The sequence below is a fragment of the Pleurodeles waltl genome, chromosome 1_1 (assembly GCF_031143425.1).
Source record: "Pleurodeles waltl isolate 20211129_DDA chromosome 1_1, aPleWal1.hap1.20221129, whole genome shotgun sequence".
Classification (NCBI taxonomy): Eukaryota; Metazoa; Chordata; class Amphibia; order Caudata; family Salamandridae; genus Pleurodeles; species Pleurodeles waltl.
The window spans coordinates 125,148,601-125,171,041 of NC_090436.1; positions in this window are offsets into that span (position 1 = coordinate 125,148,601).

Here is a 22,441-nt window from a genome sequence, read left to right on the forward strand (position 1 = left end):
AAAACATCAGGTGTCTTTTGACAAAGAGAAGTATTGCATCCAGCTTAGATTTAGAATTAGATTTCTGTCTGCATATTGTGGATGTTTCAATGGTGTTCTTTTTTATCTCAGTTCCAGGTTCCTAATTCAGTGACAGTCTTGTGTTTCTCCATCAATGGTGCTTTGTGGTCTGATTAAAAGAGATTCTAACCATTTAAAGATGTCTGTCATACATGTAGGTGCCTGTAGAAGGCCATCCGGAAGGGAACAAGCTTTGCTAAAGACAACTGGGGTCATGTGTGAGACCTTCTGTCTTTCACAGTGTTTGTTGCTTTTCTATGTGAGAAACCATACGTGTGAAGTGTATTAAGCCGGGTCTGGTGGCTTAGTGGACTAATGCGTCCGCTGTAGGGGCCTGTGTTTGACCTCATGGTCACAGGTTCAAATCCTGGCAGGTTCACTGAGCCTTTCATCCAAAATTCTGAGGTCGATAAAATGAGTACCATTGAGTTGGGTAACAATAAACATCGGTTATTCAGCGCCAAGATGCCTGCGGGTGAACGTGTGCTTTACAAATGTGCATGTTATGTTATGTTATTGCCAGATGTGGGTACTATGCTCATTGTGCCAGTGGTCTCTTGCTGCATCTCACTGACACGACCTACCAGCCTGTAGCAAGTCTGGGGTTACTTCTGTTCCCCATCTGGAGGGCACCTGCCTGGCAGTTGAAATCCTCCTAATGAAGGTGGAGGCAGACTGATTCCCAGATGGTTGACATCTGTCTGTCTGTGTGTTGCGGCATGGTTGGCAGAAAAGTGATGGATTAGAATGAATGCCTGATCAATAACTAGTGGCTCATATTAATTCAAAGCATCCTACTCATCAGTTAGCTTCAGCAATTTACATGTTATCAAATTAGTATCCAAAGTATGGAACTTACATGATATGCATTGCTGAGACATTGTCCAGTCCAGTCCAGCGCTTTATTCATTTTTGTGTAGTAAGTACATCCATGCTGTCGTATCATAGAATAGTAGGCAGGAAAAACAGCAGTTTGGAATATGTGCCTGGGTAATAACCAATGGTTGAGATTATTTCAAGCATTCCACTCATCACTTCAGTTTGCATTTTACATTTGTCTATATTGATGCCCAAATGATTGAATCTACATAATTTGCAACTGCTGAGATATTGTCCAGTCAAGAAGTGTTATTCGGTTTGTGCATGGTAATTGCATCCATGCTCTGTTATCCCTCGATGATGTTAGCACTGATTCAGGGAATGTGAGTACTCTCTGCACGTAGAAGATCTACTGGTCAGCAACATCGACTGCTGCAATTAAATCCTCTCAGAACAATATAGGCTCTCAAATACTAAAGTTTGCTTGACTGTTAATGTGACGCAACACAATATTGAATTGCACATGCAGACCTTTAAAATGATGAGAAACTTGATTCTATCGCCTACATCTCATTGTACTGCACATGCATCTAAACAAACCTTCAGTAAATGAAAACAAAAGAGTGTGGTAAAGGCTCTACAAGACTGCAAATTGTAATTGTACTGTAAACATTAAGGGTTCAATTAGAAAAAATGTTGTATGAGGAGGTGTGACTTACTCTTTGGCACTCCTGGTGTGCTCGTAAATTTCAGGAGTAAGCCAGACGTACCCCCCGACTTACTCCTGAGATGCAAGTGCACTTTAAAAGTAAGCCACAGCAATTCACAATATTTGCCCACAGAATATGGATCAGAACGGGATTGTGTTCAAAATATATGAGCATTAGATGTCAAGATCACTAGCTGGCGGACACTCTTTCCACGTCTTTCCTTGCTTATGCAACCCGCCCATGTAGATGAACCTTGGCTGTGCCTCATGGGTCTTGTAGACTACATGTCACACTGAAATGAGCAATCCACGTCTGCTTGCCCCTTCTGAGATCCAATGATAGCAATAGTCAAGCTCAACATCTTCTATTAAGAAGAGGCTTAAAATGCGATCAACCGATGTTCTGAGCTGCAGAAACCTTGATTGCTAACAGGGACGTGGTACTGGTCCAAATCTCATTACACCTTTCTTTTTGGATTAGCATAACCCAAAGAAAGGTGGATGGAAATATTTAGCACAGGGGGCACTAAAGTCCCTTGACATTCTGTTATAATAACAACAGTATCAATATCACAGTACTGCATATCGTGTCTACTAATTATTAACAAAACCAAAGGGCAGAGATTTAAAGAAAGATCTTAATGTAGAAGAAAAATATTGGAATGGTTGCAGCATATAGTACTATGATAGTACATGTGCCATAAACATATAAGCAAGTATTTCCTCTACATTTTTGCTTTCGCCTACAGACAGCTTGAGCTGCCTTTTGTCGAAGATCTTTTGTCTTCAATATATTAAGATATATTTGTGGTGGAGTTTTGGCAAGCCAGTGTCCTTTACTGGATGGCTTTCTTATTTATCTCATTTCTCTGATTCCTATTCAGTAGCTTTCCTCCCTATTTTTTCTTTTCCTCACCTCTGGAGTAATTCTTGCTCACTATGTTCTGATTGGATGACTTGTTTTTTTCTAATTTTTGATTTACATTTTTTTCTTTCAGCACTTAGAGAGAGTGCATGTGTTTTCTTGTGTTCTCCCTCATGTGCTACTTCCTCTGTAAATCATCCCCTGTCCACTGTTGATCCCACCCTCCTCCCGTAGCTATTGCATTGCACCCCCGCCCTTTGTCATCTGCCATTTTATTTATATTTTTAAAACACTTCCCCTGCTGTTCCGTTGCTCCTCCACCGACCTTGCTGCTTGGCAGAATCGATTTCCCCTTTCCACATCCACCCACTCCTCCATTGCTCCCCTGCACCTCCTGTTGCGTTTTTTTAATATATATTTTTAGGAGCTATGACAGCTACAATTTGCTGCCTCTCTGTTCTTTTTGTATGTACATAATGTGGCACCCGTTGACCTAGAGTAAACTACCTAGAGTAAAGATTCTTAATTTTTTACACTGATAAGCCCCTTCACATATATATGAGCAACCACTCACTTGAATCAGTAATTACTTAATAAACACGACATAAACATAACATAAATCTAAACTCCCTATTATTTCAAATATCTAATTTAATGTTCAGACTTTAGTAATTTCGCAAGTCCAATTTCATCAGTCCATAGGTTTCCAAAGTTCATTTGATTCAAAAACAAATGTTCCTGTGATCCTTATTATCACCTCTAGTTCGAGTAGAAGTCCATAGTAAAACAAAATATCCAAATTTCTTACAATGACCTCTCAGCCAACATGTGTTTCATCACTTGACTTCCTCAGGGCTGGAATATAGTCGCTCCTCTTAATAAGTTTTTCTGGAACCCAAGCGTCATCATAAGAACATAGCATTTACTGAATTTAATACCAATGAGTTTATTAGCAAGTCCATAAGGCACTAGTGCCAACGTGAAAACCAATAACCAAAAAGAGATTTTTGTGAATAGATTAGTATCAAGATCCAAATCCATCCACAATTATTCAGGTGTTAATTCATACAAACACCCAAATAGTGACTTGCTTTATCATGCACTTACAGTCACGGTGTATAGAAAGTAGTAAGAAAAAAATGGTGTACAGACACTATATAGTTACATTTGCTTAAGGGACCATAGAAAGGAAAATTAAAATTAGAATTAAACCGTAGTCTGTTTGTTGTCACGTTATAAGTAACCCATTAAAGTTCAAAATCACCCAGAAAGTTAAAATCAATCAAAAACTACCTACGTACAAGAGAAGCAATGTGGATTATGCGGTTAAGGGCAGTAGAAGATGGTTTGAACTCAGATAGGGAATTGGAATATTTTCCAGGAGACTAAATACATTACCCTACACAAGTTTGGGTCATAATTTTCAGGAGTAACATTGTCAAATTTGATATTATAGCTTGAAGTAAAGTATTTAGGATACGATACATGTGATGATGTCATTGTAAGATGTGTTTAAAAACTAACCACTAATTGTTAATCATCTTGTCAAACAAGTATGAAATGAAATTTTAACAATGTATAACCTTAATACATTGTGCTGGATTATATGTGTGGTGATACTAGGGATGAGTTCATAATATTTTTCTCTCTACCTTTCCTTGTACACGCTTTAATGCATTTAGTACTGTCTCTCGATTGGTTCCATAATATTCTACTTTCTTTATATTAATTTCATAAACCACTGTTTGTTGTCTCAGTATTAATAAATGGGCGGTGTTGATCAAAAGTAATTAACTTTGTAGTAATTTTTGGTTTGAATAGTTATACCAATATATACAACGATCTAGATTGGATATTGTTTTTAAAGGGTTCTATTTAAAATAAGAAATTTTTGTGTAATATGAACTAGGAAGGTCTATTCCTGTTCATATATTCATTGGATCGATTAACTGTCCACTGTGCTCTGGTTGGAGCAGTATGCATATACAGCTTTAGTCCTATGTTTGTGTTTATGATAACACAAGGCGAGTGTCCTCTCTTTATTTTGGTGAAGGCTGATTTCTTTAGTGATCCACGGACATGCCGTACACGGTGTCTACGTGCTAAATTGGCAACAGCATACGGGCTGTTATTCACGTGTAACCGGCGGTTTCTTTTGTCGGAAAAAGACACGTGGCGAGTCACTTGCGGGGGCGGTTTGCCAGCGGGCCACGTTTTCCCTCTACACTTTGTCGGAGGAGTTTGAGAAGGTATGTCTAATTGATTAGGCATTGGAATTATGGGGGCTTAATAAAGATAACAGTAGGTTACTTATGGAAGTGGTCACAGTATACAAGTTATCACTCACATTTTATCGGCGTTCTTTGCTGTTGTAAAAAGACACGTGGCTAGTCGATTATGGGGGCGGTCTGTTGATGGGCCACGTTTCCCTTGATATTTTGTCGGAGGAGAACGAGAAGGTACATCTAATTGCGTAGTCATTGGAATTACGAGGGTTTGATCAAGATAACAGAAGACTATTTATGGATGTGGTCTAGGGAGGACTTTTAGGAACTGAATGGGCAGGCGGAAATTACAAATACTTTCTATTGATTAGATGCATTATTATGTGTTTGACAACGAGGGGAAAATAAAAGAAGTTTTACTTCCTCACAGGATTTTCCTTTGGGCATTACGTATTGGCCGAGTAGAAGGACAATTCGCAGACTAATTCTGACAATGGAGGAGTTAACTATCTGGAACATTACATAGATTATATTTTTGGAATGTTTTAAGGTAGTTTTTGATTGCTTTTAACTTTCTTGGTGATTTTGAACTTTCATGGATTACTCATAACGTGACAACAAACAGACTATGGTTTAATTCTAATTTTAATTTTCCTTTCTATGGTCCCTTAAGCAAATGTAACTATATAGTGTCTGTGTCCATTTTTTTCTTACTACTTTCTATACAACGTGACTGTAAGTGCATGATAAGGCAAGTCACTATTTGGGTGTTTGTATGAATTAACACCTGAATAATTGTGGATGGATTTGGATCTTGATACTAATCTATTCACAAAAATCTCTTTTTGGTTATTGGTTTTCACATTGGCACTAGTGCCTTATGAACTCGCTAATAAACTCATTGGTATTAAATTCAGTAAATGCTATGTTCTTATGATGACTCTTGGGTTCCAGCAAAACTTATTAAGAGGAACGACTATATTCCAGCCCTGAGGAAGTCAAGTGATGAAACATGTGTTGACTGAGAGGTCGTTGCAAGAAATTTGGATATTTTGTTTTACTACGGACTTCTACTCGAACTAGAGGTGATAATTAGGATCACAGGAACATTTGTTTTTTAATCAAATGAACTTTGGAAACCTATGGACTGATGAAATTGGACTTGTGAAATTACTAAAGTCTGAAATTAGATATTTGAAATAATAGGGAGTTTAGATTTATGTTATGTTTATGTCGTGTTTATTAAGTAATTACTGATTCAAGTGAGTGGTTGCTCTGATATATTTGAAGGGGCTTATCAGTGTAAAAAATTAAGAATCTTTACTCTAGGTAGTTTACTCTAGGTCAACGGGTGCCACATTATGTACATAGGTAGTTTGACTGTTTTTACAGTCAGCGTTTGGGGTTACGGTGTATTCCCCATTGAAGTGCACCGTTGTAGATAGTTAAGTCGGTTTTTATATATTGCTAAAAAAAAAATCCTTGGTGCACCGCGTCTCCCCTCCAAATACACCCCCTTCTTGCACAAAGGGGGTGATTCTAACCCTGGCGGTCGGTGATAAAGCGGTGGCCAACACGCCAACAGGCCGGCGGTCAAAAAAATTGAATTCTGACCCTGGCGGGAACCGCCAACACAGCCCGCCACATTAACACTCCGACCGCCGCGGCGGTGCAGACAAACAGCGTGGCGGTCACCGCCAACAGGCAGGCGGCAGACAATGTACCGCCCACACTATCACAACTCACCAATCCGCCACCTTTTCCGGGGCGGGAGCCCCGCCGATAAAAACACGGCGGAAACAGACTACGAACGGGAAAACGCGCACCAAAACACACTCCACGAGGAAGGAGGACAGCATGGAACCCGAATTAAACATCCTACCTGCTCTCGTCTACCTTCTCATCTACCACGAGTACGAACTCCGGCGCAGACGACAACGGTGAGTACTGCACCTACGACACACGGGAGGGGGGAGGAGGGAAGCTTACGGCACACACATATGCGACCCCCCCCCCAAACTATGTACACACTAATGCAGAGCAACAATGCACAGTGACACCACCCAAACCCCCCTTAAGAATGAAAAGACAGAAATAAATTGGGACGAAAAATTTATATAAAAAATAGACTCTGATATGGAGTGGTCAACTACGCAAAATATCCATAACAAAATGATACTATATACACTGGCATGGAGAACCGAGGCAATTAGTCCTGTACATGAAAGTTAAATGGAACAGTCCGTGGGCTACAGTGTAGCGACACAAGGGCAAAGCCCACACAGGAGACCTGAGTCCTTTGGAGAGAACACTGCAGGGGCATCTGATGAAAAAATTACAGGCACCTCAGGGGGAAGGGAAGGGGGAGGCACCACAGCCACATGAGTCCACGACGCCAGATCCACGAAGGGGCCACCATGCCCATTGATGTATCCTGGGGAGTGCAAAGCCACAGTCTCTCAAGTCTCCACAGTGGGTGGGTTGCCCACTTCACCATCCTGGGGAGTGCAAAGCCACAGTCTCTCAAGTCTCTACAGTGGGTGGGTTGCCCACTTCACCATCCTGGGGAGTGCAAAGCCACAGTCTCTCAAGTCTCTACAGTGGGTGGGTTGCCCACTTCACCATCCTGGGGAGTGCAAAGCCACAGTCTCTCAAGTCTCTACAGTGGGTGGGTTGCCCACTTCACCATCCTGGGGAGTGCAAAGCCACAGTCTCTCAAGTCTCTACAGTGGGTGGGTTGCCCACTTCACCATCCTGGGGAGTGCAAAGCCACAGTCTCTCAAGGCTCCACAGTGGGTGGGTTGCCCACTTCACCATCCTGGGGAGTGCAAAGCCACAGTCCATCTGGTGGATGACAGTGTCCACTGCTCAAGGAGGAGGCATGGTGGGCACAGTGAACCATAAACAGTGCTTGACAGGAAGGGCCCAGCGGAGCGGTGCTTGAGACGGCTGGGCCCAGCGGAACGGTGCTTGAGAGGAAGGGCCCAGCGGAGCGGTGCTTGAGACGGCGGGGCCCAGCGGAGCGGTGCTTGAGAGGAAGGGCCCAGCGGAGCGGTGCTTGAGACGGCGGGGCCCAGCGGAGCGGTGCTTGAGACGGCGGGGCCCAGCGGAGCGGTGCTTGAGACGGCGGGGCCCAGCGGAGCGGTGCTTGAGAGGAAGGGCCCAGCGGAGCGGTGCTTGAGAGGAAGGGCCCAGCGGAGCGGTGCTTGAGACGGCGGGGCCCAGCGGAGCGGTGCTTGACAGGAAGGGCCCAGCGGAGCGGTGCTTGAGACGGCGGGGCCCAGCGGAGCGGTGCTTGAGACGGCGGGGCCCAGCGGAGCGGTGCTTGAGACGGCGGGGCCCAGCGGAGCGGTGCTTGAGAGGAAGGGCCCAGCGGAGCGGTGCTTGAGAGGAAGGGCCCAGCGGAGCGGTGCTTGAGACGGCGGGGCCCAGCGGAGCGGTGCTTGACAGGAAGGGCCCAGCGGAGCGGTGCTTGAGACGGCGGGGCCCAGCGGAGCGGTGCTTGAGACGGCGGGGCCCAGCGGAGCGGTGCTTGAGACGGCGGGGCCCAGCGGAGCGGTGCTTGAGACGGCGGGGCCCAGCGGAGCGGTGCTTGAGAGGAAGGGCCCAGCGGAGCGGTGCTTGAGACGGCGGGGCCCACCGGAGCGGTGCTTGAGAGGAAGGGCCCAGCGGAGCGGTGCTTGAGACGGCGGGGCCCAGCGGAGCGGTGCTTGACAGGAAGGGCCCAGCGGAGCGGTGCTTGAGACGGTGGGGCCCAGCGGAGCGGTGCTTGAGACGGCGGGGCCCAGCGGAGCGGTGCTTGAGAGGAAGGGCCCAGCGGAGCGGTGCTTGAGACGGCGGGGCCCAGCGGAGCGGTGCTTGAGAGGAAGGGCCCAGCGGAGCGGTGCTTGAGACGGCGGGGCCCAGCGGAGCGGTGCTCGAGAGGAAGGGCCCAGCGGAGCGGTGCTTGAGACGGAGGGGCCCAGCGGAGCGGTGCTCGAGAGGAAGGGCCCAGTGGAGCGGTGCTTGAGACGGAGGGGCCCAGCGGAGCGGTGCTTGAGAGGAAGGGCCCAGTGGAGCGGTGCTTGAGACGGCGGGGCCCAGCGGAGCGGTGCTTGAGAGGAAGGGCCCAGCGGAGCGGTGCTTGAGACGGCGGGGCCCAGCGGAGCAGTGCTTGACAGGAAGGGCCCAGCGGAGCGGTGCTTGAGACGGCGGGGCCCAGCGGAGCGGTGCTCTTCTGCACGGCGGGGCCCTGTTCAGCGGTGCTCTTCTCCACGGCGGGCCCTGTTCAGCGGTGCCTATCTTCACGGCGGGCCCTGTTCAGCAGTGCTCTTCTGCACGGCGGGGCTCTGTTCAGCGGTGCTCTTCTCCACGGCGGGCCCTGTTCAGCGGTGCCTATCTTCACGGCGGGCCCTGTTCAGCGGTGCCTATCTTCACGGCGGGCCCTGTTCAGCGGTGCTCTTCTCCACGGCGGTCCCTGTTCAGCGGTGCTCTTCTCCACGGCGGGCCCTGTTCAGCGGTGCTCTTCTGCACGGCGGGCCCTGTTCAGCGGTGCTCTTCTCCACGGCGGGCCCTGTTCAGCGGTGCCTATCTTCTCGGCGGGCCCTGTTCAGCGGTGCTCTTCTGCACGGCGGGCCCTGTTCAGCGGTGCTCTTCTCCACGGCGGGCCCTGTTCAGCGGTGCCTATCTTCACGGCGGGCCCTGTTCAGCGGTGCTCTTCTGCACGGCGGGCCCTGTTCAGCGGTGCTCTTCTGCACAGCGGGGCCCTGTTCAGCGGTGCTCTTCTCCACGGCGGGCCCTGTTCAGCGGTGCCTATCTTCACGGCGGGCCCTGTTCAGCGGTGCCTATCTTCACGGCGGGCCCTGTTCAGCGGTGCTCTTCTGCACGGCGGGGCCCTGTTCAGCGGTGCTCTTCTTGACGGCGGGCCCCTGTTCAGCGGTGCCTATCTTCACGGCGGGCCCTGTTCAGCGGTGCTCTTCTCCACGGCGGGCCCTGTTCAGCGGTGCTCTTCTGCACGGCGGGGCCCTGTTTAGCGGTGCTCTTCTCCACGGCAGGCCCTGTTCAGCGGTGCCTATCTTCACGGCGGGCCCTGTTCAGCGGTGCTCTTCTGCACGGCGGGGCCCTGTTCAGCGTTGCTCTTCTCCACGGCGGGCCCTGTTCAGCGGTGCCTATCTTCACGGCGGGCCCTGTTCAGCGGTGCTCTTCTGCACGGCGGGGCCCTGTTCAGCGGTGCTCTTCTCCACGGCGGGCCCTGTTCAGCGGTGCTCTTCTCCACGGCGGGCCCTGTTCAGCGGTGCTCTTCTGCACGGCGGGCCCTGTTCAGCTGTGCTCTTCTCCACGGCGGGCCCTGTTCAGCGGTGCCTATCTTCACGGCGGGCCCTGTTCAGCGGTGCTCTTCTGCACGGCGGGCCCTGTTCAGCGGTGCTCTTCTCCACGGCGGGCCCTGTTCAGCGGTGCCTATCTTCACGGCGGGCCCTGTTTAGCGGTGCTCTTCTGCACGGCGGGCCCTGTTCAGCGGTGCTCTTCTGCACGGCGGGGCCCTGTTCAGCGGTGCTCTTCTCCACGGCGGGCCCTGTTCAGCGGTGCCTATCTTCACGGCGGGCCCTGTTCAGCGGTGCTCTTCTCCACGGCGGGCCCTGTTCAGCGGTGCACATCCAGTAGGTCAAGGGAGCCAGACCTGGCCTGGACTCCCTGCTCAGTCGCCCTCCGACCGTGATGCTTCTGGACCCTTCGGGGACGGAGTCCTGGGCCCTTTGGTGTCCTCCTTTCCAGCTGGGATGTGGCATGTGGGGCCCACCTGCTCCGCGCTCCTGCTGCCTGACTTCTCCGCCCTGCTGCCCTAACGCTCCTTAGATGGGGCTCTCGGGCCCTTGCCTCCCCTAGATGATGTGGCTGGTGAAGTGGGCGAAGTTTGCTCCTTGGGGGCAGCCGTGTCAGTCCTCGCACGGCGGCCCTTGTGTTTCCTGGTCCTCTTGCCGGGGGGGGGGGGCTGGATGTGTCCTTGCTGCTGATTGAGGTGTCACTGCTGGCAAAGGGTGGACTCCAGAACCCATGCACAACAGTGACACCCGAAGCTGGGCTGGTGGTGGCTGTGGTGCTCTTGGGACTCTTTGCAGATGGAGGGGGTAGGTCATCGGAGGGAAAGAGGTTAAGATTAGCCAGGAAAACTTTTTTAGGGCCAAGGTAAAGGGTAGGAGAAGTGGTGATGGGAGTGGAGGAAGAGGATGTGGTTGTAAGAGAGTCAGGTGTGCTGTCATTGAGTGAAGGTGCTGGTGCTGTAGGCTGTCGTGAGGTGGATGGCTGTTGGGTGGGTGGCTGCCTGCGTTTGTGTGTCTTGGAAGAGGGGGTGACAGACACAGTGGGAGAGGACACAGGGGACGTGTAAATGGCAGTGGGGGTGGTGACTGCATGCGTGCGGACTGTACAGGAGGGTGTGGTGGTGATGGAAGCACTGGCTGATGTTGGTGTGCATGCAGGTGTGAGTGTAGACGTCACAGGGAGGGAGGAGGGAGACGAGGAGGAGGGGGACACAGGGGTGGCAGTGACTGTTGGAATGTCTGCATCTGGGTGTTGCTTGGGTGAGTGTTTGTGGGATCTGTGGTGCTTGTGTCTGGATGAGCTGCCCTTGGGTGTTGAGGTGTGTGCAGGCTGGTCAGATGGTGTGGATGGGATAGGCTGAGGAACAGGAGACAGAGACAGGCTGGAGGCAGTCAGAAGAGGGAGGCTGGAAACAGGGACAATGGCTGCCGTCAGTGCTGAGGCCAGAGCAGTGAACAATCTTGCTGGGCAGCCTGACCCGAATGAATGCCCTCCAGGTAGGCATTGCTCCGATGCACCTCCCTTTCTACCCCCTGGATGGCATTCAAAAGGGTAGTCTGCCCAACAATGAGCGTCCTCACAAGGTCAATGAGCTCCGCACTGAGGGCAGCAGGGGTGACAGGGGCAGGGGCTGAGGTGCCTGGGGCGAAGGAGACGCCCGCCTTCCTGGGCGAGCGGGCACGGAGAGTAGGCTGAGGGGCTGCAGGGAGGGCGGGGCTGGTGCGCTGGGTGGCGGCTGTACCTGTAGAGGCGGGGGTCCCGGATGTTTCCGCCACCGCTAGGGAGCACCCATCCGAGGACGTGTCTGTGTCGCTGCTCTCACCACCGGTCCCCGTTGTGGTGCTCCCCTCGCCCTCCAGATCACTGGTGCCCTCGGTGTCTGTTCCTGGGCCCACCGGGGCCTTGTGACTTGCAGCTCCCTCGTGCTCCGATGCCAAATCTCCTCCGCCTGATGATGCTAATGCACACATGCACAAGAAGATGAAGAAGAAGGGGGGGGAGAAAAAAGAAGACCAGGTTGAGTGCATGCAATGTCAACACCGTTGGCGGAGAGGACAGACACAGGAGCCTCATGCACTAAGCCGCGCATTCGGGGTACACTACTCAGTACTTCTGACTAAGACAACAGGTCAAGAGAGGACAAACGCGCAGATGTGTGAGGCTGGACCATCAATAGCTGTACTTGTCACCCTACAGAGGTGGGGGCCGGGAGCACAGGGCCATGCCTAAGGGAGAGGACTACACTACAGAAAGCGCCCTGGCCTAATGTCACCCACAACCCTCCTCCCCCACCCAGACGCCTCCACTGCGCAGAAAGATAGCAGAATGTGCTGATACTCACCCCCTTGTGTCTGCTGTGATGCTCTCAAGCGCCCATCCAAATCAGGGTAGGCCACCGCCAGGATCCGGGACATCAGGGGGGTCAGGGTACGACTGGCACCCCTCCTAGGTTGGAAGGCCATCCCCAGCAGTGTCTCGGCAGTCTTCCTGGTTCCGCGGCGGATGTCCTCCCACCTCTTGCGGCAGTGGGTGCCCCGTCTGACGTGGACCCCCAGGGCCCGGACTTCCTTGGCGATGGCACGCCAAATCTCGACTTTCTGATGGGCGCTGACCTATGTGACATGTACAGGGTGGGAAGGAAACATTCATCAACTTACTGCATGTTAGATGTGATTGCCCCCCCTCCCCAACCTTGCCATATGGCACATGCTCTCATCTGTCGTGCGTTGCACTCCTCATTCGCCCCCCACCCCACCAACTTACATCCACCCCACTCCACACAGGCATCGCCCATTCCATGTGCACCCGGTGTACTTACCTGTTGGTCTGGAGGACCGTAGAGTAACGCATACTGGGGGAGGACCCCATCCACGAGCTTCTCCAACTCTTCAGACGTGAAGGCAGGGGCCCTTTCCCCAGTTGCAGCAGCCATTGTCACTTCAGACCGAGGTCACAGGAGCACTTGCAGTATAGGTCCTCTCCTGTGGATGATCAGGTCTCGAGTGATTAGGCAGATAGAAAATGGCGGTCACGCCCGCGGCGGTGCGTACCGCGGCGGTGCGTACCGCTACCGCCGGCGCACATCGTCATTGGCTCCTGAAACCCATAGCATTCAATGTTAACCAATGCGGCTCCGTGTAGCGGTCTCCGACCGCCTACCGCCACGGTGTGCTCCGCCAGCGCATTGACCTCACATCCCATTGTCCCACTTCACAGGTCAGGCAGCCGCCATTTCAAGGGCCCACATGGCATAATTTCTACTGCGACACACAGGCCTAGGCCTTGCATTGCCACACATACACGCCTTTCAAAACATAGATAACCGTGTGCTATGCAAGCTGTGGTGAACGTACCAGTGATTGGCTTGACTCTGTGCTCCATGTTGTCATTCCTAGGCACCGTCCGCTGGGACTTGCGAGGAGAAGGATGAATCCTCGCGTGTACCGACCGCTGGTGGACCTCTCGACAATGGAAGAACTCCACATCATACTACGATACCGACTTGACCGTGCCACTATCCATGAGCTGTGTGCCCAGCTGGAGCCAGCCCTGATGTCCCCCATCCGCCAACCCACAGGAATTCCCCCTCTGGTGCAGGTTCTGTCAGTCCTCCATTTTCTTGCAAGTGGCTCATTCCAGACAACAGTGGCCATGTCATTTGGAATGTCTCAGCCTATGTTTTCCAAAGTTTTGTCTAGAGTGTTGTCTGCCCTGACGAAACACATGCGGAGTTACATTATATTCCCTGAGGAGGTTGATTTGGCCACTGTGAAGGGTGATTTTTATGCCCTTGGACATATTTCCAACATCATTGGTGCCATTGATGGGACCCATGTAGCCTTAGTCCCCCCAAAAGACGATGAGCAGGTGTACAGAAACAGGAAAAGTTACCATTCTATGAACGTCCAGGTGGTCTGTTTGGCTGACCAGTACATCTCCCATGTGAATGCCATGTTCCCTGGGTCAGTGCATGACGCGTATGTGATGCGTAATAGCAGCATCCCTTATGTGATGGAACAGCTACAGAGACAACGTGTGTGGTTAATAGGTGACTCTGGTTACCCCAACCTGCCTTGGCTATTGACCCCAGTGAGGAATCCCCGGACCAGGGCTGAGGAACGGTACAATGAGGCCCATGGGCGAACTAGGAGGATCATAGAAAGGACCTTTGGGCTCCTGAAGGCCAGATTTAGGTGCCTGCATATGACAGGGGGATCCCTGATGTACTCACCAAAGAAGGTGTGCCAGATCATCGTGGCCTGCTGTATGCTTTACAATCTGGCATTGCGACGTCAGGTGCCTTTCCTGCAGGAGGATGGTCCAGATGGTGGTGTTGAAGCAGCTGTGGAGCCTGCGGAGAGTGAAGAGGAGGAAGACTCAGAGGACGACACAGACAACAGGGACAGAGTTATCCAACAGTATTTTCAGTAGCACACAGGTAAGAATCAACCACGCCATTTTACTTTTCCAGCAAGCCTCCTGCTTCTCAACTTTGTCTATGACCCCCCAGTTCTTTTAAACTGATGTTTGATTTTCCCTTCCCTTTTCAGTGCTGTATGACCCACTCCGTGACTACTGCTTGGTTAGCCCATGGACTAATGCTTATTGATCTCGGTATGTGTTCAGCACAAAGTTAACAGAACATAATTGATCGGTAATGTGTTATACATTTGTAAATAATACAGCCTGACTCCTGTTTGATTTCAGTGCATTGAGTGATTTATTTTTTGTGCTAGATAATGGTACATGATATAAACACGGTGATGGGTGGGGGTGGAGTAATGGCCATGGCAGAGTCCAGTTCTCAGTCTCACAGGTGCATTGTCCATATGCCTGTGGAAGGATGGAGCAGTGGCAGTTCAAGGTTGGACAGGGTGGCAATGTGGGACAGTGGGATGACTTCAGGGGGTGTCTCATGCTGGCGGGGGTCTTGATATCCTACTCTGTGAATTTTTTTGATCTCAGGCTCCTCTTGCGGGGTGGTTGTTCTTCAGCAGGAGGTGGGGTTCTGGTGGCCTGTCGTTGTGGTGGGGCCTCCTGTCCACTAGCGCCGGCGGAGGTGGTAGGCTGTTCCTGGCTAGTGACAGGGGCCCTGTGTGGTGCCACATGGTCCCGCAACGTGTCTTCTATCCGGTTGAGGGCCTGGACTATGCTCCCCATAGCAGTAGAGATGTTGGTGAGTTGATTGGTGAACCCCATGTAGCGTTCCTCCTGCTGTGCCTGGATCTCCTGGAACCTGGCCAGTACCGTCGCCATCGTCTCTTGGGAGTGGTGGTAGGCTGCCATGATGGTGGTGAGGGCCTCTTGGAGAGTGGGTTCCCTGGGCCTCTCCTCCCCCCCCTGTCGCACAGCAGCCCTCCGAGTTGCCCTGTTTCCCCCGGCCTCTGTCCTCTGGACGGTGTGCCCACTACCACTGCCCCCAGGTCCCTGTTGTTGTTGGGGTGGTGGGTTAGCCTGGGTGCCCTGTAGTGGCAGACACACCGCTGATTGACCTGTCCTAGAGACAGAGGCATGGGCCCGCTGGGTGGGAGCTGTGCTGTTGGTCCCAGAGGGGGTTGGGTCTGCTGTGGCCTGTGTGTGGGGAACCGACTGTCCAGAGGTCCCCGATGGTCCGGGCTGGTGATCAGGTTCCAGGTCGACAGAGCTACTGTCATCACTGGGGGCCTCTTCCGGGGGGGGATGGACATTTCTGGACCCTCCTGGCCGGTGTGTTGGCGTTCAGGTCCTGCATGGGGTAAGAGAGTATGGTTATTGTTTCTGTGTGTGCTATTGCGTGCCATTGATTGGTGCCCTTGTCCCCCAGTGCTGCCATTCCCTTGGGGGAGGTGTTGTGGGGGTGTTTTGGGGGGGGGTATGTGCAGTGGTCATGCTTGGGTGATGGGTGTCCATAGTTTGTGGGGGCATGCAGGGGTTGGTGTTGGGTGGGTTGTGCTGGAGAGACATTCTCAGGGAGGATGTGTGATGGGGGGTCGGGGGTGAGGGTGGTGGTGGGGGTTAGCATGCTGGGGGGGGGGGTGAAGTAGTTAAGATTGTACTTACCAGAGTCCATTCCTCCGTGTACTCCAGCGAGGCCATCAGGATGCAGGATGTTTAGTACCTCTTGCTCCCATGCTGTGAATTCGGGTGGAGTGGGTGGGGGTCCCCCGCCAGTCTTCTGCACTGCGATGTTGTGTCGCGAGACCATCGAGCGCACCTTTCCCCTTAAGTCGTTCCAGCGTTTGCGGATGTCGTCTCGATTTCTGGGATGCTGTCCCACCGCGTTGACCCTGTCCACGATCCGCTGCCATAGCTCCGCCTTCCTGGCTATAGTGGTGTGCTGCACCTGTGAGCCGAAGAGCTGCGGTTCAACTCTTATGATTTCCTCCACCATGACCCGGAGTTCTTGGTCCGAAAAGCGTGGGTGCCTTTGGGGTGCCATGGGGTGGTGTGGATGAGGTGTGGGGTGGTGTATATGGTGATGAGTGTGTTGGTGTGTGGTGCTTTGTGCTTCTATGTGGTGTGTGTGATGGTGTAGTGTGCCTCTGTGTGATGTAGCTCTCTATTCTGTGATGTGTCTCTCTCTCCTTCGTCTCTGATCTTCGGTCGTAGGGGTTTGTGGGTGATGTGGGTGTGTGTTTTATAGTTGTATGGATGTGTGGGAGTGTTGTTGGTATGTGTGTCAGGTGTGTGTATTTCAAATTGCCCAATGTGGCAGTGTTTTGGAGCTGTGTGTGTATTTTGAGCGCGGCGGTGTGTACCGCCAATGGAATACCGCGGTTGAAAGACCGCCGCGTGGATTGGTGGGTCAGAATGGCATGGGCGTGTTTGTGTTGGCGTGGCGGTGGAGGTTTGGTCATCTCCAGTTTTCTGCGGCCCGCTGATGAGGCGGCCTTCCTTGGATGTCGGGTTTTTGGCGGATTCACAGTTGGTGGTCAGAATGACCGTGGCGGTTTACCGCGGCCGCGGCGGTAGTATGGCGGAGTTCTGACCGGCGGTATGGCCCTTTTACCGCCAAGGTCAGAATGACCCCCAAACTGTTCTTTTTGTATCTGCATGTATGCACTTGTTTAGTTGACTGCTCCATGATTGCTGCCGACCACCTTGGAATGGTGTTTATTTTTTTTTTTTTTTTTTAAAGAGCCACCATGTCATAATGTATGAGTGCACAAGTGTGATGACCCTTGTGCACATACAGATCATCACATGACGGCCCATGGTGTCAAGGTGCACATGTGCATGTGCTAGCACACACATATATCATAGCACCCAATGATTCCCTGATGCATCCTTAATAACAATTATTGTCTTTTTTTTGCTGAATAACACCAGCTAAAACCACTGACAATGCCATCAAGCCTGCAATGTGCTTTACTGTGCTTGCCGTAGTGATATTAAACACAAAAGAATAAGTAACTACTGTATGGAATCATGGACCCTCATACCCTTTTAATGTGAAGGAAATCCACACAGTTCTTATAAGCGAGCACCCACACACAACATTACTGTTAATAAATAACACCTTGTGTGAGCACCAGGGCAGGGGTATACAATGTAAGGAAATGTCTTTATTTTTCCCTTTAGCGGCTTCTATTCTTATAGGACTTTAAAAAGGACAACATGGAATGCCTCCGTCGCCTTCAGCAGGTAGCCCCTCCCATTGCAGGCTTGTAAAGCAAGTCACGTTTCTGTCAGGCCAATGGTGTAGCAAGGGTCCTGGTGCAAGGAAGGAAAATGGGTGCCCCTGTCAACCAGATAGGTAGTAAAATTCAGCCGTAATTCCACCGCACTTTCTGCATCATTAATAGCCATATTCCTGTGTCGGGACCCAACACAATTGCAAATCACCCTAATATCTCTGGCTCACCAAGGACAGCTTAGAATATGTCATCTACGTGGGTATTACTATAGTAAAGTTATTTCTACAAATCACTGATAAATATTCAATCCATTTAGTGAGCTTTATTAGCGGGTTGAGAAATCTAGCATGATAATCACAACGGTATATTCTTTTCTTCTGGTATGCTACATTTGCTGTGCATTATTATCCCATTGTTAATATAATTCTATAAACATACTGCAAGCTGGCAGGAGGCCATAGGCGCAGCTTTCCTGCGATATTAAACCAGGGTCATACCACGTTTTATGGAAGTCAGGGTGACAGAGGCTTTCCCGCCCTTTGGGATCTCGTTATTAAGTCTGCATTCTTCAGCCTTTTCATTAAGCTGCCCTGTGGTTTGTATGGTACAAGACTTGGTAATATTATATTCCGCCCATCAAAAGGAACGGAACATTTAACAAGATCCAGCAGGTTGCACATAAGCCCCACAAAAGCTGTTATGAGTTTTATGACTTTCCCAGGCATGACATGGCTGCTTGCAGAAGTTTTTCAAACTTCCAGCACTAAGCCTACAGAGTCTAAAATAGGATTTATTGGCCAATAGCACTTTAAAAATATCACTCTGTCTACAGTTGGAGCTCGGACTCCTTTTTCTAGCTTGGCTTGCCCTGCTAGTGCGATGTAGTCATGAATAAAAGCGTACACGGTAACACATTATTATCATTAAGCCAATCTTTATAGATCCAAGATGTTTCTGAGTGGTGTGCAATGACTGCCATTCATCCTGTGATAGGTACAGGCAGCAGTGTCTCGGCTTCATCCTGCCTGGAGGTCTGCCAAATAGTATATTTTTTTATCACCGTATTTTCTTCCAGTTTTTGAAACATACAACCGATAACATACATATTGATATGACGTTTGTCAATTTCCTACTACATCACATTCTGCCACATACACCACCTTATTTTCTAACATGGTAACAACCGGTTATTGCCCTCCTCCTCTTTCAGTTCTTCTGTTCGATGATAAATGTCCACTGGATCTCCACCTTCTAAGCCTCACATCCGAGGTCTCTACTTGCATGTCTACTCCCAACCCTCCCAGGTCATAGCACTCTCTCCATCTGCCCCATGTGCTATCTTACTTCCAAATGACATATTTTAACACAACAATTTGGCTCAGCTTTGACTTTCATGGATTCACCCTTTGAAAAATCTCGGACTACTGATCTCAAAACAAAGGACAGCAGTTGCTTTTTTAACATTTAACACCTTCTAACTCAGTTGCACCTTGCAATGGTTTTTCATTGTGTACTAGGTATAGAGCAATTCATATGGTAAAATATAAATAGTGAAAAGTGGTATCAAGGAAACCTATGTATTTCAGAAATGGGCATAAGACATGGAGTTTAGATGTAGGGGTTAATTGCACGTCTTTCAATTGGTGGGTAGCCATAGTAGCATGTGAATTAGAGAGTATTTCTCAAAACTACTTCTTTCCTACACATTTTCTTACATTTAGAAGGTGCAAAGGCAGAGTAATACAATTGGTAATCACACTGGTTCTACTATTTTTTGTTCCCCTAAGTCTCCTAAGAAAAATGATACCTCACTTGTGTGGGTAGGCGTAGTGCCCGTTACAGGAAACCCCCCAAAACGCAACATGGATACATCAATTTTTTCTATGCAAAACTGACCCTTTTTTTGCAAAGTGGGTAGCTGAGATTTTTGGGCCCTACTTCAGCCAGCATCCAGGGAAACCTTGCAACCTGTACATTTTTGAAAACTAGACTCCTAGGGAAATCCACTTTAGGGTGACTGGCAGGGCTCTCACCAGGTTATTTTACTCAGAATCTCTTGCAAACCTCAGACTTTGACATAAAAACATACTTCTGTGATGGAAATTACTGGAATCTGCACAGAGCCACAAACCGCCTCCTACCCACCATTCTCCTAAGTCTTCTGATAAAAATGGTACCTCCCTTGTGTGGGTAGGCTTAGTGCCCGCAACAGGAAATGGCCCAAAACGCAACATGGCTACATCAAATTTTTCCACGCAAAAACCTGACCTATTTTTAGGTCGAGCATTGCAGCACGCATGCACTGCTTTTCCGACGTGTTGGTGTGTATCTGGGCTTTTAACAACACCCACCTCACACCCATCACTACCACTCGTTCGTGGGCTTGCTCTTAAAAAATCCATTGATGACATTGGTAAATGGTTTACCTTTGTCCCTCCTTGGGGAGGTTTTGTTACCTCCTTGGCAATCGCCCGTTACATGTCTAATTGCACTTTTGCCAATAAGTTTAACTGTGAGCGAACTTCTTTTCCTTTTGTGTATCTCTTCACGCTGATGCTCATGGCGGCAGTGGCGCTGTGAATTGCCTCCCTTATGTGAAAGTGCTTAACTTTCAATTTTCAATTTATGTGGCAAGAAAAGTCGGGTTAAGAGTTTATAACACTGATAGCTCCAATTCGAGCAGATGAGAGACCCATTGCATTGCAAATGCTTGTTTGTAAAGTGGGTAGCTGTGATTTTTTGGGTGCCACATCAGCCAGCATGCAGGAAAACCTTGCAAATCTGCACATTTTTTAAAACTAGGCACCTAGAGGAATCCAGTCTAGGGTGACTTGCAAGGCTCTCAACAGGTTGTTTTACTCAGACCTTGAAAACCTCAAACTTTGACTAAAAAAAAACATTTTCCTTACATTTCTGTGATGGAAAGTTCTGGAATCTGCACTTCCGTCCACCCAACATTCTCCTAAGTCATTTGATGAAAATGGTACCTCTCTTGTGTGGGTAGGCCTAGTGCCTGCGACAGGAAACAGCCCGAAATGCAACATGGATACATCATCAGCTTCAGCCATCGTCAGAAGCCACGTAAATGAACATTGTGTCATATGCCGATGACACACCTCTCATGATTTCCCTCACCGAAGACCCTAACATGGCCAAAAAGAACTTCCACTCAGGAATGGAAGCTGTCGCCACCTGGATGAGAGAAAGCTGCCTCAAGCTCAACTCCAACAAGACTGAGCTCATCATCCTCAGAAACCCCACCTCAGCTTGGGAAGACTCTGGGTGGTCCACAACCCTCAGCGCCCCTCTGCACTGACTGAGCACTCCCGCAACCTAGGCATCACCCTTGACTCCTCCCTATCCATGACCCGCCAGGTAAACTCAGTCGCCTCCTCCCGTTGGCACACACTCCGCATTCGTAAAACCACCATGGGAGGACGATCATTCTCCTACATCGCAGCAAACAGCTGGAACAACCACCCCCTGCACAACAGACAAAGCCATCGTTCAACATCTTCAGGAAGAACTTCAAGATGTAGCGCTTCAGATAAGGCCCCCCGCAGTCCCCCTAGCGCCTTGAGACCCTCACGGGTGAGTAGCCACGCTTTACAAAAACTGATTGATTGATTGAAACATCACATTTTTTCATGCAAAACTGTCCCATGTTTTGCAAAGTGGGTAGCTGTGGTTTTTGGGCCCTACCTCAGCCAGTACCTAAGAACATCTAGCAAACTTTACATTTTTGAAAACTAGACACAAAGGGGTGAGTTGCATGGATCCCATGAGTTTTTTTTACCCACAATACCCTGCAAACCTTAAACTTTGCCTGAAATCACACATATTCCTTACATTTATGTGCACATTTCCGGGTTCTAGAAGTTTCCAAAACAGGAATTGGAGGACAAATGTGTGTTTCTAGTCAATATTTGAGGTTTGCAGAGCATTGTGGGTAAGACAATGGGGTGGGATGGATGCAAAGCACACCACCCTGGACTTCCCCAGATGTCTAGATTTTAGAACTGTCAGGGTCTGGTAGGTTTTACCAGGTGTCAGCCTACCCAAGCCCAAAACATGCAGCTGCTCACCATTGCAAGTTGGATGATACAGGGAGTTAGCCAAACTCTCCTGGCCTAATCTGTAAAAACAACACTTAAAAAATCAAACATCTTTTTGCATGCCCACGCCCTTGCTTAGCAGCTCCCATTCCTACAAAAAAGTAATCCCTAGTTTCTAGTGGGTTTTCTGCCCATCAGAGGGGCAGAAAGACTGTTTCCCTTTTATTGGGAGGCAAGGCTATACGAGGCAGCCCCCACCCCTACAACTAAAAAATAGAGAGTAACCGCTGGTGTCTAATGGTTTTCTGCCCCGCTCCCAGGGGCTGATCAGCCTGAAAACAGGGCCAGCCTGGCCCCAAGGGGGGCAGAAAATAGCCAAAAAAACGGCCCCTTGTTGGGGAGTAACCCTTGCCCAAGGGGCCGCTCCCTGAAAATATTCTAAAAATCCCTGGTGTCTACTGGTCCGGGGGGAGGGTAAGAAAACAGCCAAAATAATGTACTTATTATGGGGAACGCCCCTTTCCTAAGGGGCCACTCCCTTTCACTAAAAGAAAGCAGGGAGATTCTCCCCTATCCACTGATACCTCTCCTGTGTGATTTGGTGCTCAGGGGACTGAGATAGCCCCCCAAGTGCCGAAGAACTGAACATAAAATGAGCTGATCTGATCATTTCACTTTCAGTTCACTGTAATGACATCAGCGCGCCATGGAGTATTTGGTGGTCATTTGATGAGGACGGAACAGTTCCATCCTCATTACATGAGTACCGGGACTGAGGACGGAACTGTTCCATC